The sequence below is a fragment of the Camelus dromedarius genome, chromosome 26 (genome assembly GCF_036321535.1).
Source record: "Camelus dromedarius isolate mCamDro1 chromosome 26, mCamDro1.pat, whole genome shotgun sequence".
In the NCBI taxonomy this organism is placed as follows: Eukaryota; Metazoa; Chordata; class Mammalia; order Artiodactyla; family Camelidae; genus Camelus; species Camelus dromedarius.
Window position 1 is genome coordinate 26736761 of NC_087461.1, and position 27933 is coordinate 26764693.

Genomic DNA, 27933 nt, shown 5'->3' on the forward strand with positions numbered 1-27933 from the left:
TTTAGAGTTTAATTTTATGACTTTTTTTCTCACTTTTCAGGTAAGTTAAGCCTAGAAATTTATGATTGACACAAAATGAAAAGTAAATACATAATACATGCTTCAATGTATTTGCATGATACATGATGTATTTTTATTACATAAAAAGTTTTTTAGTATATATACATGTACATAGTGTATATTTTATATGTGTATATTTCCTTAACACTTACTTGTTTTAACAAAAGCACTTATTCCTTAGTAGATACTAGGTCATGTGTGCTAAAAGCTCTGTTTGTACTCCTATATCTGTTTGAGATCAAGATCTTTGGCTTCCAGATATATTTTTAATTGAGACCAGCTGGGCCCCTGTACATTTTGAGGAAATTATTTTTGGCCCTGGTGTGTGCTTCTCTAGGCTCTGCACCCAGATGCCTTTTTTCTGCTTCCCCAGGGAGGTGACTGGTAAGGGGCCAGCACCAAGGTCCCAAGGCCTGGGGAGGACACGTTAGGTTTCAAACTAAATCTGCCCAGCAGCCTGTCCTCACAGCTGAGCATACACCAGGGAGAGATGGTCTGGCTCCTCGAGGGGTGTGCACTAGTGTGTCTGTCCCTGTCATGTAAGCCAGGTGACTTTTGCTGAGGCTGGACAGGCCCTGGACTAGGGTATCCCCTTTAGCTTCCAGATTCAGCATCCCCATCACCAACTCAGGACAGTCTGTCGATGTGGAGATGCTGATGGCATGGCCCACATCCTGTGTTTTTTCTCTGTCAAGCACGGGCACATCCCATCGCAGGAGGAAGAGGAGGGAGTGGGGGTGCTTGGGATTAACTGTCTTAGAGGAAAAGGAAAATCTGATCCGTGAAGACACATACTGTGGAAGCACCTTGGTTTCTTCGGTGCTTTGTGTTCTGTGGAAGATGGAAGTGAAATGGGCACTGATCTGGGACCTAAGCATTCCCTTGCCCAGGACTTTGTGATGATCACCATGGTGTCTGTGACAGCATCAGTGTCCAGTTAGGGACCACAGAAGGGCAACATCTCCCAACTACTGACTCCATGCAGCAAAGTGAGGGGGTCATGGGCCCATGGAAGCTCTCAGTCCCCTCTTCTCCCACTGGGGGTGCATGGGGGAACTGCCAATGTCCTCCCCAGGGACCACAACCTGCCCAGCTTTGCTCTTGCTGTTCCAGGTCATGTACTCTAGTATCAGAATTCCTTCTCCTCTTTCCTTCCCTACTGGGCTTAAAAAAAAACTCTCACTCCCTTGTTTAAGGACCTGAAAGGGCTGCTGTCATGAATGAAAAGGAGGGAGACCGTCACTGTCTCCCACATACAAGGGAACGTGTCCTGAAGGTGACTTATCTTTGCATCTTTGGGACATTGTCACAGGACTGTGGGAGTCGAAGCCCAGACAAGTAGTCTAAGGTTATTCAACAAATCGGTCCTGTCCTCACTGTGACTCAAACGTTTAGCACTTACTTTCCTCGGGGATCAACGCATTGCTGCCTCTTTACAGTGAATTGTTGCCACACAGAGCACTGCCAGGGCCTCAGCATCCCATCCATGGCCTCAGGTGAGGTGGCTGGGGGCCGCGGTGTGCAATGCCACCGCGGGTGGGTGTGCAAAGGGGTCACCACAGGCCCCTCATCCCAGCCAGGTCTTCCCAGGCTCATTCCCTGTTGCCCTGCTGTTTGTTAAACAGCCTGGTAAAGAAAGCACCTGGGGAGAAGTAGTCATCTTATGGAGCAGAAGGCATTCACGAGTTGCCATAGTGATTAGGTCAGAGAGGTTGGCTTGAGGTGGCTGCAGGAAAAATGATATAGCTAAATGGGAGGTCCAGGTGGACATGAAACAGTGATGAACAGCTGATACTTCTTTGTGTCAGTCTCTCTCATCGTTGGCATGGACACTCCATGTGACTTTGCTTAGCAGTTTAAGGCTTGGGAGTCCAGAGACTTGGCTTCAGAAGACGTGTGAAAAATACCCACTGCTCAAGGGGAGGTTCAAACTCACATGGTTGATGCTGCAGCTTTATTTCAGTTTTCTTCCACGTGGGAAGGACAGCACACGTAAATGGCAGTGCTTTACCATTTATCCATGAATGGTGCATGATGCTAATGCAGTCTGGCTGAAGCAATGGAAATGTTAAAATTAAGAAAAAAATTGTCAGTAATTACATATCTCTAATACACAAGTACATAGAAATACATATCTATGAACACATAGATCTTGGATAGATAAATCTATCTGTCCAAAAGCAGCTGCGTTTTTTATGGATTAGCTGTTTAAGCAGTCAAGGGCAGTTAAGCTTAATTAACATGAACTTAGCCTAAGTTAATAAACTCCCATGGGGGCTATGAATTGAGAGGGTGAAAGGAGGCAATCTATATAATAGCTAATCCGGAGGCTAGTGCTTTCTTGCTGCATTATTTTCTAGATTTTGCATACTGACAATGAAGTGTTGTTTTGACGTCCTTTTAAGTCAAGATTTAAAACATCTTTTGTTTGGTAAAACTCAAAAAGGAATTAATACACCTTTTATGGGAGATGTGAGGTTTTTTTTAAACTATTATAGCATTTTTCTTGTGCCTCTAACCCAGAATGCAAACATCTTATTGGATTAGTATCAGTTTGACTGAGTCACATATAGATTTTGAGTTAATTCAGCTAAGATGGAGGAAAGTCTCATAAAAGTGCAGGGAAAGTCCAGGCTCCCTGGCCCCTAAGGCTGTTTTTAGTAATAAGTGAAGAAGTTAGAGATCTGGAGCCGGTGGCTTTGGCTTCTGACTTAATATTTGACAGAATTAAGAAGCTCCTTTAGGTACCTAACTTCTGCCAGGGAGAAAGCTTAATGCTCAAAATCTCAAGGACTTAAGTGTATCAATTAAAATTCAGTTGTGGGCAAATAAGAAGTTTTGAGCATTCTCTTCATAATCACATGGCTGTCAAGATGAAAAATTTTTTGCAACACTTTCCCGGGGTAAAGTGAACAAATCTAAGTATAAAGCCCAATGACATCGATAGCCACGTGACTGCCACACAGGTGAAAATTTAGAACCTTTCCTTCACCACGGAAAGTTCCCTTTCTCATTCATATCACGACCCCAATTTAACCACTCTTTTGAGTTCTTTCCCCATAGGTAGGTTTGGTCTGTTTTTCAGCCTTAGGTAAAAGGACTTGCACACTATGCTTTATTGCATAGAAATGTGTCTGGTTCCTTTCACTAGATGTAAATAGTCTTAAGTTTACATACAGTTGAATTCATTGCTTTTCTATGTATACATTTCTATGACTTTTAACACATAATAGATTCCTGTAACCACCACCATGGTCAGCATACAGCCCCCAGATCTCCCATTAGAATCCAAATGCTCCTCCCCACAACAGATCCTGGCAACCAGTGATCTGTTCTCCATCCCTAGTGTTCTGCCTTTCCCAGAATGTCATATAAATTATACATATGCAACCTTTGGTGCTGGCTTCTTTCATTTAGCATAAAGTGTTTGAGGTTCTTCCATGTGCAGTAATAGCTTGTTCCTTTGTATTGCTCAGTGCTGTTCCTTTGCATCATATTCATTCATTCTGCTGTTGATGGTCATTGGTGCACTTACCATTTCTGTACACTTTTTTTGTGGCCATACAGACTAACTTCTCTTTGTCATACAAGTGGGACTGCTTAATTTAAGTGTAAGTTCAGTTTTGTTAGCAACTGCTAACCAGTTTTCCAAACACGGGATGCCATTTTACAAGCAGTGTGCCAAAGTTCCCACTTGCCTTTGTCCTCACCAACACTTGGCATCACCAGTCTTTTAGATTTTGTCATTTTGGGAGGATCTCTTAATATCTCACTGTGGTTTAATTTATTTCCCTTGATAACTAATGATGTTGAGTATTTTTCATTCTTATATTTTTATGATTATCTTTTTACTCTTGATTTGTAGTAATTCTTTGTGTATTTTTAATACAGATCCTTTGTTAAGTATATGTACTATGAATGTTTTCTACTAGTCGATAGATTGCCTTTTCACTCTCTTAATGGTGTTTCTGATGAGTAAAAGTTTTGCCTTTTGATGAAGTCTATTATCATATTTTTTTCCACTTTATAATTAGTGCTTTTTGCATCTTAGCTAAGAAATCTTTGCCGCAGTTCCCAAATACATCATTCTAGGGTTTCCTCCAAAAAGCTTTATTGTTTTAGCCATCGCATTTAAGTATTAGATCCATGTCCATTGAGAGTTAATTTTGGGGGAGTGTGTGCAGTGTGGAGCAATAGAGGCACTCAGTTGCTCCCGTACTATGTGGAAAAGAGTTTTCTTCCCCTGCTGAATTCCATTGGTGTCTTTGTTGAAAATCAGATGGTCATATTGTCTGGGTGTATTTTTGGACTTTCTAGTCTGTCCCCATTGGCCTTCTTGTCTATTCTTATGCCAGTACTACTTGCTTTTAATTACTATAGCTTTAGAGTGTGTTTCAAAACACGGTAGTGTAAATTCTTCTCCTTTTTCATCTTCTTACTCCTTTTCATCCTCCTCCTCCTCCTCTTCCTCCTTCTTCAACATTGTTTTGGCTTTTTAGATCTTTTGCATTTTGTGTAAATTTTATAATCAGCTTCTTTATTGAAAAAGCAGCTCCATGGAAAATGCAAACTCAAAGGCAAAAATCAAGAGATTTTGATGGAGATGGTGTTGAATCTATAGATCAACTTGGGCAGACTTGACATCTTAATAATAGAGTCTTTCTAATCATAAATGTAGTAATTCTCTCCATTTATGCATGTCTTTGGAAAATTCTCTCAGCCATGTTTGTAGTTTTTAGGGTGGAGGATTGGCACATCTTTTATTAATTTTATTCTGAGGCACTTGATGATTTTATAAATGATATTTTTTACTGTGATACTATATAGAATATAAAATATGCCATTTTAACCGTTTTTGAATGTATAGTTCAGTGGCATTAAGTACATCCACATTGTTGTGCAACCATCACTGCTCTCCAGCTCCAGAACTTTTTTATCATCCTACACTGAATCTCTGTATCCATTAAATAATAGCTCTCCATTCCCTCGCTCAGCCCTGAAACTGCCATTCTATTTTCTGTCTGTATGATTTGACTGTTTTAGGTACCTCATATACATGGAATCATACAATATTTGTCCTTCTGCTTTATTCCACTTAGCACAGTGCCTTTAACACCTGTCCATGTTGTAGCATGTGTCATAATGTCATTCCTTTCTCAGATTGTATAATAATATTCTACTATATATAATACATTTTGTTTATCCAGTCTTGTATAGATGGACATTATTTTCATCTTTTGTTTATTATGAATAATGCTGCCATGAAGATTGGTGTACAGATACCTGTTCAAGTCTCTATTTCCAATACTTTTGTTTACATATGAGAGGTGGAATTACTGAATCATATGGTAATCCTGTGTTTAATTTTTTGAGGATATAAATGATATTTTAAAATTTTATATTTCAAGTGTTTGTTGTTAGTCTTTAAAAGTAAAATGAATTTTGGGGTGTTGACTTTATATCCTGTGATACTGTTAAATTCACTCACTAGTCCTAACATTTTATAGACTCCTTTGGATTTTCTACACAGTCATTGTCTTTGAATAAAACAGTTTGAACTTCATCTTTGATAATATTAATGCCTTTTTTTCTTTTTGCCTTATTTCATTAGCTCAGACCCCCAGTGCCATATTGAATAGAAATGGTGAGAGTGGATATCCTTGTTAAATTCTCAGCCTTGGGGGAAGGAATGTAATATTTCACTATTAAATGTTACCTTACCTGTAGAATTTTTTTAAAGCTACCTTTGTCTGATTGAGAGAATACCCTAATATTTCCAGTTTTCTAAGGAGTTTTAAAAATATCATGAATGGATATTAAATTCAGTAAATTCTGAGTGGTTTTTGATGATCTGAATATAATAATTGAATGTTATTTGTTCAACAAATATTTATTATCTACTAACCAGTATACAGAAGTAAACAAAATGTACAAAATCACCACCCTCTTGGAGCTTATGTTAAAATATATAGAGACAAAGTATAAACAAAAAAATAGATACTATATATTATACTAGAAGGTGATAGTTTCTGTAAGGAAGAAAATTAGACAAGGAAAGGGGGTGGGGCATCATGGTTAGAGGGGGCAGTTGCAGTTTTAAAATAGCGTGGTCAGAGAAGGACGTACTGAGTGAGTGAGTATTTGAGCTGAAGGTGGTGAGTGAGGAAGCCCTGCAGATAGCCTGGCAAGGTCTGGATGATGTCTGGGAAAAAGGATGTTCTTGTCAAGGGGAACAGTCAGTGCAGAGTGTAAAGGCAGAACTCCACTTTGTGTGTTTGGGGGCAGCAAGAAAGGTGGTGTGGCTGGAGGGGAGCAAGTGGTGGGTGACAACACAGTGCTGGGAGTAGCAGTAGCAGTAATGGAAATAACGCTAGTGATAACAGAGCCCGATACCCGCTAACAGCTGCCTTCTGCCAGACACTGTCCCAAGTTCATGAAACAGTAACAGCAAGGGATGAGGTCGGAGAAGTAAGTGAGGTACATGGGTCAAGTCACTCTTGTTGGCCAGAGTAAGAACTTGGGATTCTGAATGATGTGGAGCCACTTTTAGGTTTTGAGCAGATAAATGTCGATCTAACTTAAGCATCAGTAGGAGTGCTGAGGCTGCTGCACTGACAGTAGATGAGGGTTGAACCAGCAAGGCCAGGGAGGAAGCTGTTGTGATAATCTGCACAGTCCCTGGTGCGTTGGAGGTGGTGAGCAGGTGTTGGAATCTGGATCCAGTTTAAGGAGAGAATGGGCAAGATTCGCTGTTGGATTGGAAGTGGGTGAAGGAGAAGGAACATACAAGAACAACTCTGAGGTTTTGGCTGAGGGGCTAGATGTGGAGTTTGAGGTGGAGTGGATTAGGTTTATCTGAGTGGGGTGAGAACTAGATTTTGACATGGTAAATCTATTCTTTTGCTAAATTTTCAACTATGCTATGAGAAGGAACCATGGAAAGTTAGAAAAATAGGTTAAAATAATGGTGTTTAAATTCAGCACTTTTGAAAATAAGTCTTTAGATGGATCGTTTCTTTAGGAATCCAGGTTTGACCTTAGGATATTGGCTGCAACTCCCCCCCCCCCCCCCGTTTCCTATGGCACCTGCTTACTATTCTAATATTGTTTATAACTTGCAAATTCAGATCTCTGAATTTCACAAACAAGTATCCTTTAAAAGGGTTTGGAGATTGATACAAGACTGCCAATGTTTTATTTTTTCAACTCCTTTTTTACTAAAAGTTTTATTTGGTCTCAACCTCATGTCATGAAAGGAAGGGTTTTTGTTTTTATTTTCCCCCCACCAAAAACTAAAAGACAACAATGGAAGGACAAAGTGTCATACAGGCATTTAACTTTTGTGACTTCTCTTCAACCATATATGTTCAAAAGTACACACTTTAAAGAGTGTGGGACAGTCTGTTGGCTGTTCTGGTTCCACTTACTGAGCATGTACTCTGGACTGATGAAGGCATGGAAGGTGTGGATCTTCCCTTCTCCTAGCAGGTCTGGGTGTACAGTGAATCTTCTGTTCCCCTGAGTCTACAGTCCCATGTCCCTCAGCTATGTGTCATTCAGGTCTTTAAGAGGTTTGTTTTTAAAAACATCATGACACTTAAAGGAAGCCCAAGTATTTCACCAGATACACTCAACCATAGGATTAGCAATCTATTCCATGCTGTAGGAAAATTAGGCTGTGATTGGCTTGGACTTCATTTTCATACCTTCATAAGAAATTTTGAAGGATAATTTTGACTGTATGCAATTTTTGCAATAAGGAATGACTTTACTCCATCTTAACATATTGTTCCACTGTGGTCTCAGAACAAAAGATAACCCTTTACATAGACTATTTTAGCCTATGGAAAAATGCACCTTGTTGCCCTTATTTTTCTTATTTTGTTGTAGATGGGTCAAAATTTCATTACAGATATTCATCAATTCTCAGACCTGCAACTGAAAGTCAGTAATTCAAGGAAGTGGATTAGTTTTCATGAACGAAAACACTTGGGATCTTGATGGAGAGAGTTATTTCCTAACCCAAAGTCATAGATAGTGGAAGTATCATCTCCAGCCTCCCTGGTGTTCTTCAGAAGTAGAATTGAAAGATCTGATGTGTCAGGGCCGGGCCCAGAGCCAGGCACATAGTAGGGGAAAAGCAAATGTTAATTCCTTTCTCCAGCTTTATCATCCTTCCTGCCTTTATCCCATTTCTAAATGTCACAGCTGGGATTTGTAGCCCTGGCTAGATCAAGAGATGTCAGATGGTAGAGACAGCTGAGTCTTGAGACAAAGCTGAGGTCTTTTTGAGGTGTCAGAGTGGAGAACAGGGAAGTTCAAGTTCTGGAAGGTGAGTTGAGCTGGTGTCCTGAGGCATAAAGGCAAAAGGCAAGAAAAGTATAAGTGACGGGTGGTTGTTGATATTAGGGAACAACTGGCTATCAGGAAACTGTTGGCCCCACCTGAAGGCTGTAGAGAACAAGCCATGGGCTGAACTGATAAACAAGCTGTGAGAAATGTCATGTAGCTGGCTGGATAAGAGATGCCTACTTAATGTGTCCAGTATGGTTGACTGGATAGCCAATGACGGGTAAGACCCTCAGAGGAGGACAACCTAAGACAGGCACAGCCAGCTGGACCAGAGGTGGCCTACTCAGTGTGTCCAGTATGGACTTGGAATTGGAGAGAGAAGGCATCACTCGGTCCTTGAGGCTGTATGAAATGGCCTTATAAGCTAAATGAATGAATGACAAAGGAGAGAGGGAGGGAGAGAGAAAAGAAGGAAGGAGGGATGGGAGGGAGGGAAGAAGGAAAATGTGCTTAAATAACTCTTGTGAGTCTGAAGTCTGAGGTGGCTTGAGTGTTCAGAGGGGGTGACATTAACTTGGGCATTTAGGACAACAAGACAGAAATCACACCACAGGGCAGAGGCTGGCTTGGTGCACAGTGCTGGGCAGCCAGACCTTCCTGTGTTGGTATTAAATGCTCCCTTAGGATTGGCGCCATCACCCACTGGACTCCCTGTCCCTAGGGACTCTGATTCCACTAGAACCTGTCCTGGACATTAACAGATGTTCCAGGGCCGTTTTCCCAGGTACTGGTGTTTGATTTGGGGAGTGAAGTTTACGTCTGGCATGGAAGAGAAGTCACACTCGCACAATGGAAGATAGCATTTCAGCTGGCAAAGCACTTATGGAACGGAACATTTGACTACAAGAACTGTGACATCAACCCACTGGATCCCAGAGAGTGCAACCCAGTCATCCCCAGGTACCACGTGGCTCACAGCAGCCTCAGCTCCATCACCCTTCACAGGCGCTCGTTTTCATAAATGATTGCAGTGCAGTACCATGAATGTTCACAGAAGGAACAGTGCTGTAGCTTCTACCTAACACACACAGAAACACGGAGGGTGTAGCCCTTTGGAAGATGTCTGTGTCTGTTTCATTTCCCAAAATAAACAGATTGTTGCCACCTGCACCATCCTGGGTGCTCTTGTGGCAGATGAACAGCAATCATTTAAATAATGACAGGCTGATCTAAAAAGCTCCCCAAGCTCTGGAATTCAGCCATTGATCTAAATGCGTAGAAGCAACGCATCTCTTCCTGATTTGACGTACGCTTTCCCAACACAGCCCTTCAGTTCTAGGGTCTTCCATGTATTTGGCAGTAGGTGATGCTTATGGCTTTTTGGGGAGGGTCGGAGGGAAGAAATGGTATTGAAATAACGACTGTAGTTGTAACACTTCCTACAGTCTACTGGACTTTTCCAAGTAATTTTGTTGAGGGGAGGATACGTTCTTGCCTCGCAGAGGAAAGAATTCAAGAGCAGGGCGTGGTACAGTGAAGGCAAGTTTATTTAGAGAGACACATGTTCTGTAGACAGAGTGCAGTCTGTCTCTCAGAAGGGAAAATGGCTTAGGAGATGCGCACTCCGTAGGCAGGATGTGGGCCATCTCAGAAAGGTGAGAGGGAGAGAAGCCAGGAGGTGTGGGGGGTTTAAAGTAAAAGTAGACACACACCCCACAGACAGCATGCAGGCCACCTCAGAAGGTGAGCATGCAGAGCGAGAGTGACAGAGCAGGTGAGAGCCACCACGAGGTGTGGGGTTGTTGGGTGTTATGGGTAATCTCACCTGCTAGTGGGTATGAAGACTATTCTGACTACTTTGGGGAAGGGGCAAGGATTTCCAGGAAATGCACCCCCTCCCCACTTTTTGACCTTTTATGGTCAGCCGGGGAACTGTCATGGTGCCTGGGGCTGCACTGTGAGGCTCAAGGTCACTGGAAGTCGAATCTTCTACCATCTTGGTTCTGACCAGTCTGTCCTGTCCTCATGTGCTGTGTCACTCCTTCAGTGGTTGCACCCTGCCCCCTTTCCTCCCACTTCAATTTTGGTAAATCAGCAGAATATGCACAAACTCTCAGAAATACGGTCATGAGAAAAAAAATTCTTACATGCAAAGGATTGTTGTTTTTTTTCTTAATTACCAGAAAAAGAGAACTGCTTTGATTATGTATGCCACATAGTAGGTTAGAAATTGATGTGCCACCAAGCGGCACATTAAAACTGCTTTTTAATATTTTCCATTGAACTAGTATACAGATTTTGACTTTCCTACCTCATTTCGTGTTTGAAAAGTGAATTATTGATTTTCTTATTAAATGTCTTTATAGAAATTGTTAAAACTTATGTCAGTCTAGGTGAAGGGTTTTCAAATCATTTTGAAGCAAGTGCACATTAAACATAAAATTAATGCTGAAAAAATTCATGTTTTTAAGGACTGAAGCTAAGGCTCAAAAGAATTCTTATGTGGCATAGTAAAAGAAAAAAATACAGAAGCATAAAATCTGTGTGATGGAAAATTTCTGTTTGGTCATGACATAATCCCAGCTCTGAAAGTAGATGAGTGGGCACCTAACCCACTGGTTTTCAACACCTCCCAGATCAGAAGCTTTAACTGGAGGAGCCTTAAAAAAAAAAATAATGTGTGGGGTCGAGCCCTGGAGATGTGCTTTTCAATTTGGGTGGGTGGGGCTTGTGTGTCAGGATGTCTTAAAAGCTCCCCAGGGATTTTAAGGCACAGCCAAGATAGAGCACCCAGCCCTTCTTAACAGATGAAGATGCTGAAACCACTGGGGTGTTGTGACTTAGCCCAGCTTGGAGCTGTGAGTCAGAGCCGAGGGGAGAGGCACCAGCGCCCCAGCGCAGCAGACCTGCCCTCGGTGCTCCCTGGACTTCACAGCACAGCGGTGCGTTTCTCAGCCGAGGCCAGGTGCTCTTTCTCTAGGCATTTAGCAAGTGTGCAGAGTGGAATTTGTGAAAAGACAGTCACAGCTATTTTCTGATAAGGACCACAGCCTTCAGGGTTGTCCTGAATTATCCACAGTGGCTGAGGCTTGGTTCCTTACGTCCTGTGAGAGTACACAGTGGAGGTATTTGCATACAGGGCTTTATCCTTTCAGGCCCCTTTGAAACTGGCAGCCACCTCAGTGGGCCTCAGCCATGATGTCAGAAACAGTGGTTTTGACCAAATGGCACATGACGAAGCGGGGGCCACTGTAGGGCCTAGGAAGCCCCGCCCATCAGTCTGTGACTCCTGGTCCCAGTCCACAAGCCAAGGTTGATTTGGAGGATGAGAAACCCCTGTGGCTTATTCCCAGGGTTCACCCTCTTCACGAAGACCTACAAGCCCGTGTTGTGACATCCTGTCCAGGCGCCTCCCTGCACCCACCGCCCCCCCTCCACCAAGGCACTTCCCTGTCTGACGTCCCCTCAGATGATCTCAGATGCTGCAAGCCCAGATGGTGCAACAGTAAACTCATGGTTTCTCCCCAGCCCCCCGTGGGCCCTCTGAAGTTCTACCTCAGTGAGTGACACCCACCTCCTCCCTGGAGGTGACACAAGCCAGGAAGCTGTCATCCTTACCATTTCCTTTATTCTAAGCACCCAAACCAACTCATCACCATGCCCCTAGCATCTCACCTCCCGAGTGTCCCCTGAGCCTGCCCACCCCCCCACCTGTGTGGCCACCACCTTGGGCCAGGCCACCTTCATCTCCTGCCCGGACCACTGTGGGGGCCGCCTCTTTGTTTTGGGATTTTTTTTTTTAATTATGAGATTTTATTGACCTTTTCAATATAATTTTATGGCAATGCCCTCTAATATTTTAAACAGCTTTTGTGATATAATTCACACACCATAATTTACCCATTTAAAGTGTACAATTCAACAGATTTTAGTATATTCACCAAGTTGTGCACAGTCACCACAGTCAATTTTAGAACATTTTCATCACCCCAACAAGAAATCCCGTACCTTTTTTTTTTTTAATTGAAGTACAGTCAACTGCAATTTGGGGCCGCCTCTTTGGATTGAGTTGGATTCTCTTCCCGTCGGATCCCCACGCTGCATCTATGATGGTCTTTGCAAAAGGCATGGCCGAGCCCAGCTCTCCTGGTCTAAAGCCCTGCCAGGGCTCTTCAAATAAAACCCAATCCTTTAACAAGCCTCCAAGGCCCCTCTTCAGGTGCCCATGGTCGCTGTGCTCTGCCCACCCTGCCTCCTGCACCTCCTCCCGGGCCCAGCGGCTCTCAAACAGGCCTTTGCCCATGTGGCTCCTTCCATGCAGAATGACCGAATCCCAGCACGACCCCCTCATCGAGCTGGCCCCTACCTGGTCTTCCCCTCTGCTCAAGCAGCCCTTCACTGCAGAACCTTCCTTGACGGCCCAGCCCAGGTGGCTCCTTTGTAACAAATTCTCTTTAATCTTATTCTTTTCCTTCTTCAGAATGTGCATCTCACTTTGCAACAACTTGTTATGAACATGCTTGCTGGGTTGATTTCTCTGCTCACTAGTGACCCTCTCCCACCTACCCATTCACACAGCACCGGCCCAACAGCTGGTCCTCAACAAATATGGATGAAGGAAGGAACGAAGGGATGAATGAGTGAGCTGAGATATCTGGGCTTTGACTCATCCTTTGATAGTCCAGGGTTATGCACTTTCAACACAGGTCAAGACCACGAGTTCCACGTAGCCACAGGGACAGGTAATGTTAGACAATATGGTAAAGCATTTATGTTAAGTCTTCTGTGTGATGGACGGTGGGCTAATTAAAATGTTTAGCTCAACGTATACATGAAACCTACCTAAAATCTCCTCTTTTTAACTGAGTTATGATCACAGTTATGTAGCACACAAATTAGAAAAATCTAAGTTTACCAAACCTTAACTTCTGGAAGGTAGGGGTACACGGTGCCATATATCTTTTCAAGTAGCACTTGAAACTTAAGAAAAAATGGAACTTGGAACTTCAGAATGCATGACAATCATTTCATTTATTAAAACAATACCAAATAATTTCTGTTTTATTGGTTTATCCTCAGCATATGATACTTAGGTATGTAGCCCTTGACCTAGCAGGAATCAAAATAGAGGTGGCTCTACTTCAAGAATTTGTAATAATCCCTTCACTTTAACACATGAATGTGTTCAATATTGGCGAAAGAACATGTTGCTACCAAAACTGAAGTAAGATCCGTGAAACAGAAAGGATGTTGCCACGGAAAAACGAAGTGACACTCAGTGCAGCTGTGATGCATTAATGAACAGGATTTTTTTTTAAAGATCATTTGTGTTTGGTGTGGCTCAGAGGGTCCCAAGCAGATGGTTTCCGTGAACATGATCTGACCCCTGGTTTGAGGACTTCTTCCTGGCAGATTACTTCATTTTCTTTCCCTTGGATTGTCAGATCCTTACATTAACACAAAATTTACTGCTGCAGATTTATATGCACTTACATAAATCACTCAACATTTTACATTAAAACCACGATTTTAGACATACAGTTTAACAGTTATTTTTAAAGTGTAAAAAGATTTATGTGATGTCTTTAGTGTATATAATAGATGTAACTTTATCATAAGTTTGAGCAATTTGGATAATGTATTTGTTTTGCTTCTTATCATTAATCTTTAATTTTTTGGAGTTCTTGTATACATACGTCAGATTAATATGCTGTTGATTCTGCCTGCATTGCTGAGGCTGTTTAAATTTAATTAAATAATTTATTTCTGAATTAATGGAAATTTGGAATATATTGTGATTTTTGGAAGTTTTGGCACAATTGAGATTTGTTTCTCACAACATCTATGTATATATTTGTGTATGGTGGCATATTAACCTAATTATCTCACATTGTTGAGAGCATTTTTCAGCATAGGGTCAATACTTAACATGAAGTATTAAATACTGACTCTTCATAGTTTGACCTTATAACCATAATTAGTATAGGAGAATACGCTCTCAGTGTGCTGCTTTAACTTGCACACTTCTATGTGCACATCACTAATGAATTAGTTCATATTTCGTACATAAATGTAATACATCTGAGACAATATACACTTCTATTTCAGAAGTTAAAAATGTTGTATTCTTAAATCACTTAAATCACTTAACATATACACGCTTAAGCTACAAGATGAAATTCTTGAATGAAAAATTCTCATACTCCATGAACCAGTGTATTTATTTTTGCAAAATAATATATTACTATTTTTCTTCAAAAATTCATCAGTTTGTACATGTACAGAAATGCTGAAGGAAAGATGAGTAAGTTTGCTTATTTATAAGACTGGCAAATTATCTTAACAAGGAATTCCAGACCTGTTACATATCATGCTCTTGCTAAGGGATATATTAGCTCCAAGAGAAGGGACTTTACTGTATTCTTAGTTATCTTTTATAAAATGTAGTCTCTTTGTTATTTTAATTTGCTAGTGTATGCAAGCATTTATCAAACAAATTTTAGTTTTTATTAGATAAAAACAGATAATACTTTTGTATGCCAAATGTTTTATAGAACAGACCATATTTTGTATTTTTTTTAAATGATTTAAGCATGCTAGGCTGTTTGGGCAGTTTACTAACCAGGTACAGAATATTACCTTGTAAAAGAGCTAACTGAGACTAATAGGCTTTAACCTACACTGCTTTTGAATTAAGAACTCATGATGTATTCAGGTTTTGATTTTATCTTACTTAGTCTTATTTGAACTCTACAAGGTCCTGGCAAGTAACTACGCTAGGGATACGGGAACATAAAAGTTTCACATGAAATTACAATTCAGGTAATAAGTCGAAGTATGATAAAAGTAAGGACTAATGTACTGATTTTTAAGTCTCTTGAATTTTCTTCATTACTATGTATATCATAGACATATTCTCCTTTAATTTTTGTCTAGAGATATAATTGAACTGTTGTACACATTTTTTCTCATATTTCAGTCATAAAGTAAAAAGGAAGGGACAAATTTACATAGAAATAGCTGTTTGTGGGGTTTTTGGGTTTTTTTAAAGTAAGAGCAATAAAATGCTAGTCAGTCCTAAGGCCTTAGCTGGTGTTAACAAAACCTAATGAACTGCAAAAGGAGGAGGATTTTCTCACCTTTTTTGCCAGCACATTTTCTTACTCAATCATGTTTCTTGGAAAGAACTGTGGAAAGGCAGATAGGTTTTCATTTCATGTCACTGTGCTCTTTTGATCAACTTTATAGCAAGAAACAACACCTTTTCAAGTGTTTGTTGTATTCTTTAGTACAAGTAACTCTAAAGACATAAGTATGGGGCACTTTCTTTTTTGGCTTGCCTCTGTACTCTGGTAAAGATATTAGGTCTTTGAGGATACATTTACTCTCAAATATGATCTGATCCAAATATTTTGGTTCTGCTTTTTTTTTTTTCTAGCTTGAAGTACAGTCTTGTTGTGTGTTCATCCCAAATGACAGCTTGCCTTCCCCAAGCACAATTGTATCTGGTGACATTCCTGGAACAGTAAGAAGTTGGTACCATGGACAAACCAGCATGCCAGAAACACTTGTTCTCTGCCGCAAATAAAGATTGTTAGTGCTGGCCACAAGAACATGGAACCTCTGCAGGACATTCCATTTGTCATCCCACGACCCATCCTTGAAGAAGGTACATTTTTTTAAAAGTCTTCCTAGGGTTATTATATTTTATACTGATAGTTTTAGTTTTATTGTTTTTTTAATATGCCAGTGCATCTGTAAATCAGTCTTCTCATTGGAAGAACTACATGAAAATGAAATAAGTGATCTATAAAGTAGATTTAAAATGAGAGCTGTACAAATTAAATGAGGTAAGTGATGTTTATTGGTAGCCATATCCTTTAATCACACACACATATACAGACTACCTACAAAAGATCATATGCAGTATAGTATAGTCAATGCTAACCATAGATAAAATTAACTCGAGAAGAAAGTTGTTTTCAGATATTTGCATTAGGCTAAACTAAGAATTATAAGTAGGTTGATCTTAATTTAACCCACTTGAGTTATGAATGGATATGTTATAAATACATAATCAATGACTATATTATTTACATCAAGCATAATATATTTCTAGATTACTCATTTATTTAAATGAAGTAGACAGTTGTGCAATGATTGGAGGCATGGCTCTTTCTTCAGTAAATACATGATTTCTGATGTTGCAGTGTTTTTAGTTGCAGATTCATACCCTTTTGAACTTCGACATATTCATTTCAAAAAGTATGTGAACTTGGGAAAGTTCTGAGTCACAAAGTAAATAATGTGAATCTATATTTTAATAACAAGCCTCAAATTTTTGACAGTGCTAAATAGGTCAACACCTTGTTCATATTATTAGAATCTTAAGTATCTGAGTCGTGATATCATTCAGGTTACCACACATACTGTTACTGAAAAGCAGATACAGCCTGTGCAGTTTTTGACTTTGACTTGATGTTGATTTCTCTCTCCTTTTCTCTACTGACATTTCCATTGAAATCTAGTTTTCTTAGATTTATCAAAAGTAAGCAAGATTTTACTGCCACAAATTAACATTTGTACTTAATAATATGGATACATTATCATAAGATCATGGAGTTCTAAGAGTTAGAAGGAATTTCTTTAGAGCTTTTCTCATGTGCTCTTTGTCTTGGTCATTGCTGTAGCATATTTGACAAATCTGTTCTTTGCTACTCATTTTGGTTATAGGGGATTCTTTCTTATCACAACAGCTGTTGCATGTCATATCCAGGATATGCTAGCCTCAAAGTTAGCTGGGGCATGCTCCCCCTCACCCTTTTTTTAAACTATGGAATAATTTTTGTAAAATTAAAACAATTCATACCTTGACTTTTTGTTAAAACTCATTGCTAAAATATGCATATTGTAAAATTCTTCCTTTTATTTTTTCCCCCCAAGGGCTTTTTTTTTTAAACATTTTTTATTGATTTATAATCATTTTACAATGTTGTGTCAAATTCCAGTGTTCAGCACAATTTTTCAGTCATTCATGGACATATACACACTCATTGTCACATTTTTTTCTCTGTGAGTTATCAACATTTTGTGTATATTTCCCTGTGCTATACAGTATAATCTTGTTTATCTATTCTACAATTTTGAAATCCCAGTCTATCCCTTCCCACCCTCCACCCCGCTGGCAACCACAAGTCTGTATTCTCTGTCTATGAGTCTATTTCTGTCCTGTATTTACGCTTTGTTTTTGTTTGTTTGTTTATTTTTGTTTTTGTCTTTTAGATTCCACATATAAGCGATCTCATATGGTATTTTCCTTTCTCTTTCTGGCTTACTTCACTTAGAATGACATTCTCCAGGAGCATCCACGTTGCTGCAAATGGCATTATGTTGTCGGTTTTTATGGCTGAGTAGTATTCCATTGTATAAATATACCACTTCTTCTTTATCCAGTCACTTGTTGATGGACATTTAGGCTGTTTCCATGTTTTGCTATTGTAAATAGTGCTGCTGTGAACATTGGGGTGCAGGTGTCATCCTGAAGTAGGGTTCCTTCTGGATACAAGCCCAGGAGTGGGATTCCTGGGTCATATGGTAAGTCTATTCCTAGTCTTTTGAGGAATCTCCACACTGTTTTCCGTAGTGGCTGCACCAAACTGCATTCCCACAAGCAGTAAAGGAGGGTTCCCCTTTCTCCACAGCCTCTCCAGCATTTGTCATTTGTGGATTTTTGAATGACGGCCATTCTGACTGGTGTGAGGTGATACCTCATTGTAGTTTTGCTTTGCATTTCTCTGATAATTAGTAATATTGAGCATTTTTTCATGTGCCTATTGATCATTTGTATGTCTTCCTTGGAGAGTTGCTTGTTTAAGTCTTCTGCCCATTTTTGGATTGGGTTGTTTATTTTTTTCTTATTGATTTGTATGAGCTGCTTATATATTCTGGAGATCAAGCCTTTTAAACTATACATTTAGATGATTTTTAGTACATTTATAGTTATCACCTTAAAAAGAAATGATATATCATTACTCCTTATTCTCCCTTCTCCACAGTCCCTCTGAACTATTTGTCTTTCTGTCTCTATGTGTTTGCCTATTTTAGACATTTCATATGAATGAAATAACAAAATATGTGGTCTTTTGAGACTGGATTCTTTCACTTACCGTAAAATTTCAAGGTTGACTCATAGCATACATGTCTTTACTCCTTTTTATGGGTGACCGATCATCCATCTTATGGGGATAGTGCGTTTCCTTTTTCATTATTTGGTGGACATTTGGGTTGTTTCTGCTTTTTGACTATTATGAATAATGCTGCTGTGATCATTCTTGTATATGTTTTCGCATGGACATGTGTTTTATTTTCTTACATACATACCTAGGAGTAGAATTGTTCGGTTGTTTTGTAACTCTATACTTAGCTTTTGAGGAATTGACAAATTACAAAATACTTGTGTCATTTTGTAATCCCACATCAATGTGTGAAGGTTCTGATTTATGCACATCTTTTTATTGAAGTATAGTTGATTTATGACATCAATTTACTCATATCTGTGTCACTGCTTGTTACTGTCAGTCTCACTGGCCCCAGTCGTCCCACTGGGTGTAAAGTGGTGTCTCATAGCTTGGCTCTGCATCTCCCTGATGCCTAATGCTGTTGAGCGTCTTTTCACGTGCTTGTTGGCCGTTTGTGCATCTCGTTTTGTGTTTTCCTCTTCTATTCACATCCTTTGCCCACTCGTTAGTTGAATTATCTGTCTCTTTATGGTTGAGTTGTAAGAGTTCATATTGTGATATTAAACTCCTATCACATATATCATTTGCAAATATTTTCTCCCTTTGTCTTTTCACTATCTTATTTGTTTTATTTAAGTATCAATTTATTTCCTTTATACTGTAATACATATTAATTTAATTATTTTTCCCTGCTATATTGGAAATTACTTTCTAACCATTCTTTTTTTTGTTCAGTCTTAGAAATTATCACTCTGCAAAGTCAGCTCCAGTCTGAGAAATGTTAAGCTGCCTATTTAATGTATTAATTATGCAGTAAGTCAAGCTATTTGCTCTGCTCCTGAATAACACACGGGTCTTAAAATGCTTTAATTCAATTATTGTCTCTGGAGTAATTGGTTATCACTTTAAAAAATAATTGCTTCTATTTATTACATATATGATAAGCAGGGCAGGCGCTGGAAAACTTTAGTAAAGTACCAGTTGTACATATTTTCAGTTTTATCAGCTCTGCGGCGCAGAAGCAACTGTAGACAGTATGTCGGTAAACTAACGCGGCTTTGTTTCTGTGAAGTTTTGTTCACAAAATCTGGTAGCCAAGATTGCGTCTTGGCCATATTTGCCGACTCGTAATACTAGTGCCTTACTGCTCATTCCCTTTTACAGCTCAGTCCTCCGTTTATATTTTTATTTTGTATATTTAATTTATGTTATGTTTGTATTATTTATTTATGGTCCTCAGATCGTTTTCCTTCTACCTTTTTGTTATGATATGCTGTTAGCAAACTTAATTTTGAGATCCATTTTCAGTTTGTGTTTCCCTGAAGGTATTTTGACCTTTCTCTCTGGCAGGTTTAAGAATTTTTAAAATCTTTGTGTTTTAAAGTTTTAGCATGAGGGGGAAGGTACAGCTCAAGTGGTAGTGCATGTTTAGCATGCAGGAGGTCCTGGGATCAGTCCCCACTGCCTCCTCTAAAAATAAAGAAAGAAACCTCTTTACCTCCTTCTCCCCACACACAAAAAAGTTTTAATATTGGTATCTTTTATGAGTTGTACGAGTTTTCTGGCATTATCTCTTCAGATACTGCTTCTGCCTTATTCTCTTTTACATGTAGTTTATTTATTTATTTTTCTTACATGCAGTTTAGAGTTTTTCCCCTTTTTACTGTATCTTTCTTGTCTCTCCTTTGTACTTTTTGTATTTTATCTCTTTAACTTGCTGACCTGCATTCTGAATAATTTAATATGATTTCCATTTCATTATTTTTTTAAAGTTATGTCTAATATGCTGTTAACATGATTCATTGAATTTTTATGAATAAACTTTTATAGAATTTTATAGAATTCTCATGCATTTCATAAAAAAGACCTACTCATGTTGCCAGCATCTGAATCAAGATCAAAAATATGGTCAGCACCCAGGAGATCTCCTCTAGTCCCTTGCGAACCTTTATTTCTTCAGATTCAAACTGCATCTTGACATCTAAAACCATCAATTAATTTTCCTGGTTTTGAACTTCATACCACTTTATTAAATTTTAAATTTTACTTATGATATTCTTTATACTTTTATTGATTTTTAAAACTCCTCACTTTTTATTCATTATTTTCAAGGCTTTCTTTTATTTCTTGATAAATGAATCATTTATTTCATATTATTGTCTGATTCCTGTTGACTCTTGCCTCCTATGCCTAGGATTCCTTGTGGGAAATTTCTCTCTGGATATTTGTTGAAGGCTAGCTGAAAGCTTCCTTCTTATGCATGCTTGAATTTACTTCAGATACATTGGAAGTATTACCAGTTCAAGACAACTTGAAACAAAATTCCTTGTTAGAGGTTTTTATGCCACTCAGATAATAAAAATTCAAGTTGCAACCTCTTATGAGGCTTGGCTTGTGGTTTTGAGGGTTTTTTTCCCTGTTTAAGGTTCAATTTTCTGGGAGAGTTTTAATAGGGTCATGTAAGGAGCAGAGAAACGGGCAGTTTTATTTCTAGCTTACCCTAATATTAGTATTGTAAGTCTTTTGCATATAAGCCTATTATATGATTAGATTCTACACTGCATATTGGCCTCCAACTTTATCTTTAATCAACCTTACTTGTAAATAAGGATGTTCAGTTTCACCAGTTTTGAAACGTCTCAAGTGGTGTGTTTTGCTTATCTCTGATTTTCTGGCTTCTCTCATCCCTTGGCCTTAATAATCCTTACTTGACTCATTAATGAACTTAAGGACATATTATGTGTGTATATAAACAATTATAAGTTTTAATAATAATATGTGTTGTACATAAATATTTCATAAATATATTCATCATTTTCATTTGTTTTTAGCATAAGGGTCATTCAGGGCACCAAATCTACCATGATTCTGGAAATAGAACCCTTCAATGATGTCAAGATGTTATGACAATTTTGTACCCCCTTTTCTCTAGTGAATTTCATGAAAGGACTGATATATACTACCCTATATTCTTTTTCTCCTCAGTACTCATTTTAAATCCCTCTTATTCCTGCAACTCTCCTGCCAAATTCAACTGTCATTTCGTATGGTAAATTATTTTATTCTTATCTTGTTTTTTCCGATATATTATGAATGACTTAAGAACTACAGAAGTCTCCATCTTTAAAGCATAAGGTGTTATTATATTCTCTGATTTTTTTCTAGAACTGAGTTAGACAACATCTTAATTTTCAGCTTTAAAAAAATGATGTACCAGATGGAGAGGACTAGAGTTAAATAGAAACTTCTGAAGTCTCTTTTTCATACTCCCTAAGAGAATATAGAATGACTGTATAATCAACATCGAAACCTACAGTTGAAACAATTTTTTTAACCATCTGGTTATTCTCATTGGCCAAACCTGTCCTGAGGAAATGAGATTACTTCAAGATATTTAAGACTTCTTTAGGCATTAAAAAACTATAGATATTAACTTATTATGAAGGACCATAAATTTATCTTTATTCTTCATTTGAAAGGCCATTTTTGAAAATATTTGTGTGTAACCCTTTTGTGCATATGTAGTTTACTCTTTATCTTTACAGCCAGTCATAGATGGTGAAAGAATCGGGAGGTTTCCTCATTTTCAAGTTTCCATCAGTCCTCCTGGTTTCGCTGTCACTTCTGTATTCTCTTTTTCAAGCATATTTGCATATTAGAACCTGTCGAGGGCTGGATGTTATGAAGCAGATTGATCCTTTATAGTTTACTGCTCTAGGCCTCATCATTTGCTGTTTATCTATTATCTTTCCATGTTTAAAAATTTGGTGGTAATATTTATCTGCTGTTTTGTCCTCTCCTGTTCTCATATTCATTTTGATTTATGCTGCTTTTTTTCTCTCACTGTCACTTTGCTAATTTCAGAATGTCGATAAATATTTTCAGTCATTCATGTTCAGCCAGATTATAAATGTGTCTAAATATCTACCACCTTCTGATTATACTCCTTTTTACTTTGCTTCTGTGATACTGTTGCTATGTTCAGCTCACTTTGTTCAGTAAGTGTTTTTTGGTAAGTGTAGAGGTTACATGTGGTGGGGGCTGGGGTTGGGCATGGACGCGGGGGAAGGTAAGAAAACTGGAGGCAGGGAGATGAGTTGGATGTTGCAGGTAGCTATTAGAGTTGTCTGAAAATATGGCTTTCAGAATTAGAATTGTGATAGCAATGGAGAAAATGAGAAAGAATAGAGAAATATTTGAGGTTAACAGAAAATTGGCAAAACTCTGTGACTAGATTAGTTATGGATAGTAAAGAAGGAGAAGTAAATATGTAGAGAAACTTCATGGTTTCTAGCTTGGATGTCTGTGTGCATGTTTATATGGTTACTATTATGATTACAGATAAAGAAAGAGGTTTAGTTTTGGAAGATAGGAAGGGTGAATTTCCACTGGGGCATACTGTGAAGTGTTTGTGGGGCATTCCTGTAAATATATCTAATGAGCTGTTGCATAAATGGGTCTGGAGTTTAAAAGAGGAATCATTGTTAAAGATACATAATGATAGCAGAGAAAACCATGAAGAAAGATGTGGTCACCCAAAGTCACTTGTGCAGAGATAAATAAGTAGAATCCATATAGAAGAAGGGGGAACACTAATGTTTGTTGGATGAAAAGGAGAAGAATAATCTATGATGGAAACTCAAATAAAGGGTGAGGTAAGTACAGAAAAAACCACGAGGCAGTAGTATCATGGAAGACAAATGATTCAGTCTTTTAAATGTAGCAGAGATGCCCAATAAGATGAGGACTAAAAGGCGTGAGAGGAATTTGACAGTTTGGGGTGATTGGTTTCTCTTATCACAGTACTTTCAGAGGAGTAGCATTAATGCATGTCAGCAGAAAGTGAAGAATTGATATAATAGATTTACAGTGTCTTAAAAAATTATTTGAGAAAGACAAGAGAGAGGACGGTGTTCAGATTGTGTGTGTATATATATATATATCTTGATATTCTTTGGTTGCAAACAACAGAAACCAAGCCAGGATAATTTAACCAAAATGGAACTTAATGACTACATTGTCTATATTCTACTATAGAAAACAACTTTGAATTTTTAGTTAAAATTATGATATTTTATCATTTGACTCTGGTGATTATGAAGACCATGTTTCCAATTAAAACTTTTTTATTTCTTTGCTTTTTTTTTTTTTTTTAAGCTTCTCCTCAAGGCTCCTGTGAAGTCAGTTTGTCAGTTTTCTCATGCTCTTTGTGTTTGGCTTTGCTTGGTTATCATTCTGGCGTTCTAAATTTCTATTAAATCCTTAATTTTTTAAACCAGTTGTTTATATTCAAGGTATAGTGAACTAGTCATTATGATATGAACAAAATTTAAAAAAAAACCCTCTAACATTACAAAGATGATCAGTAGGGTGAACAAAATGGGTTCTCATTATAAATTTGAGGCTTCTTCTGTACTGAACTTGGACTTCTAAGGTTCAAAATGAGGAACTGTTTGTTGAACTGTGTCATCTGATTTCAGTTGCCCTGGAAAGGGAGAGATGCTCTCTAATACAGCCAGATCCAATCTGTGTAGGGTGTTTGGGTCAAAATCAGCATCTTGAGTTTCATTAGAGAGCATCTGCAGTGAGGCTTACAGATGTAATTTGCTGCATACACCTCACACCTCTGAGCAGATGGGTTCCTATACTGTGTCTAGCAGAGGTCTGTTTTTCCTTCTTTGAAAGAGTTGTAAAATATTTTTTGTAAAATATTTTGACAGAGATGAAATATTGTGATCATTTATAAATTAAAATTCTGCTGTTGTTGGATTTAGTTTTGATGGACACTGATGTGAAAGTTGTTGAACATCTATGAAGAACATGAGGGCTATTTTTCCGTGTAATTCTGGTCACCTCAGTGGTTCATCTGTACTGTTCCAATACAGATTTAAAAAAACAACAACATAGTTTGATGATCATAATTTTTCCTTGTTCTGAAAGATGATGATGTAGTATTGCAATAGATGTTTTTTCCCCCACTTTTACTCAGTGTCTTTGATTTTAATTCTTAAACCGTATGAAAATGAGATTCCCTGGGGAAAAGAGAAAGTTCAGAAGAGAGTTTCAGATTTGTTCTTAATGTTGTTGTTATTAAATAAATCTCTTGGATGCCATCATGTATGTCTTACGAATGAAATTAAGCTATTGAACTGCCTAAAAGCATGTAATATATAACTGCGATAGGTATTATTCTCTTTGCAGTAGCCACTCCTATCCTACTCAGTCATTTGTTCAGGTTGTGTGGCTTAGGCTGGACAAGGAACCCTGCTTTATTTCCTGTTAGTCAGTTACACATTTTCACCCCCCTAACACACACTTATTTTAAAAACAACTATTAATATGGCAGATCTAATAACGCCATTATATTTTTCCTGCTCATCTTTTAAAAATAAACTATATAATTTACATTGGCATAAAATCTTAAACATGTGGTTTTTAAATGATACCTAGTAACACATTCTCATTAAAGGGAATTTTTTAAATTGAGAAATAATTGACATGTAAAATTGTACAAGTTTAAAGTACACAACATACTGATTTGATATGTTTATGTATTGCAATATGATTATCACTGTGGTGTTAGCTATATTTCTATCAGGTCATGTAATTATCATTTCTTTTCTGTGATGAGAACATGTAAGATCTAATTTCTTAGCAACTTTGAAGTACATAATATAGTGTAGTTGACGGTAATCACTATGCTGTGCTTCAGATCTTCAAGTCTCACTCATCTTCTAGTTGCAAGTTCGAACCCTTTAACAATCTCTCTCCATTTCCCCTACCCCCAACCCCTGATAACTGCCATTCTTGTACTTCTCTGCGTTTTATGTTTTTAGATTCTCCACACAAGTGATATATATGGCATTTGTCTTTCTCTGACTTATCTAACTTAGCATAATGCCCTCGTTAAAGGAAATTTGAAAAGCAGGAAACATACAGAGTAGAAAATAAAAATCACTCAATGATAACCACTTTGAACATTTTGATTTTTAAAAATTTCTTCCCAATGTTTAACTTTTCAATTTTGTGTGATATATACATAAAGAATATTTATTGTGTAAAATGATTATATTCATTATACAGTTAGGATAATAATGCCTGACAAAGTTTACAGTCTTGTTTTTTCTTTTCCTGTTTTATCATGGATATTTTATATGAGGTTGACATTTTTTGAATCCATTTCCATCTGAAAGTAAGAGGATTTAGACTTTCACCGTTAAGTATGATAGTAGCTGTGGAGTTTTTATAGAGGCCCTTCATCAGGTTGAGGAAGATCCACTTTATTCTTAGTTTATGGAGACTTTTTACCATGAGGTCTTTCGGGTTTATCAGTGTTCAGATGAATCTGCTGAGATGATCATGTTTATTTTCTCCCTACTTTATGCTATTAATGCAGTCAGTAATTAATCAATTTTACCTAAATAATTGCTAAACTAATCTTGTGTTTTGGTGTATATATATGCTGATTGGTTGTAATGTATCCTCTCTTTATTTGATGCTGAACATAGTTTGCTTTTTTATCTTTTTAATCTATGTTCTTGAGGGATTTTAGTCCACGTTTTTCTGGCAGTGTCTTTGGTTTTCCTATCAGGTAATGCTGGCCTCATGGAATGAGTCGGGAAGTCTTTTCTCCTCCTCTGTTTTTGAAAGAGTTTGTGGAGGGTTGGCATTATTTCTTTAAATGTTTGATGGAATTCACCAGTGACGTCCTGCAGAATTGGTGGACTTTTTTTTAGTAGAAAGTTTTTAAAGTCATAATTCAATTTCTTTGTTATAGATCTGTTCACATTTTCTATTTTTTAGTCAGTTTTAATAAATTGTGTGTTCCTAGAAAGTTGCCCATGAGTCTAAGTTGTCTGATTTTGGGTGATATAATAGAGTTGTTCATAATATGGCCTAATCTTTTAAATTTATTTAGAGTTAATAGTAATATTCCTTAATTCCTGCTTTTGTTTATTTGTGGCTTCTTTCTTTTTTGAGGTTAGCCTAACTAAAGTGGTATCAGGTTGCTATCTATTCAGAGAATCAACGTTTCGTTTTATTTATTTATTTTTCCTATTGTTTTTCAGTTTTCTGTTTCATTGATTTGTGCTCTAAACTTATTTTGTTTTAGTTTCAACTAATTTTTTCTAGTTTCTTAAGGGGAAAACTTAGGAAATTGATTTGAGAAATTTATTCTTGTATCATAATAGGCATTTAATACTATAAACTTCCATTTAAGCACTGTTTTAACTGCTTCCCAAAATTTTTGATGTTTTTATTTTCATTTACTGCACAGTATTTTATAATTTTCTTGTGATTTCTTTCTTGACCCCTGGGTTACTTAGAAGCGTATTGTTTAATTTCCAAATATCTGAAAATTTTACAGATTTATTTTTTGATTTTTTAATCTAAATCCATTGTTGTCTGAAACATACATTGTTATGATTTTAATCCTTTTAAATACATTAAGAATTACTTGGTGTCCTAGCATGTGGTCTATTTGGGAGAATGTTCCGTATGTACTTGAATGATGCTCTGCACATGTCAGGTTGAGTGGGTTGATACTGTTCTTCAATTCTTATATAGTCTTACTGAGTTTGCTAGTTATTCTATCACTTATTGAAAGTAGACTATTGAAATATTCAAGTATTTGTATTCAGTCATCCATTTTTTCTTTAAATTCTATCAATTTTTCTTCCTACATTTGAAACTCTGTTGTTATATACATATGTATGTGTCTCTGTTAAGGCTTCCTAAAATATTAACCCTGTTATCATTATAAAACTTCCCTTTTTGTCTGTATACATGGTTTCTTACTTATTTATTTGTGTTTTTGAAGTATAGTCAGTTATAATGTGTCAATTTCAGGTATTGAACACAATGTCCCAGTCATGCATATGTAGTACATAATTTCTTAAATCTATTTTATTTGTTATTTTTTATAGCTACTCCATATACTTTTTATGGGTATAGTTTTTCAGTCTAACAGTCCCTTATTTGTAAATGGAGTGTTTAGACCATCTACGTTTCATGTAATGTTGATATAGTTTAACTAAATCGGTCATTTGCTGTGTTATTTGTTTCTTATTTTTTGTTCCTCTGTTTCTCTTTTATCATCTTTGTTTTAAATGTGTATTTTAGCATATCATTTCATTTTCTCTGTTGTTCTTTTTACTATTTATTACTTAATGGTGGCTCTAAAAGATTATATTATGCATCTGAATTTATCACGTTCTATCTCAGATATATTTTAACTTAATTCTGGTAATTTACAGAAAATTTATTTTGACATAGTTCTATCCTCTGTTCCTTTCTATTCACATGTATGTACATCTCCACGTATCATAACCCAGCAATACAC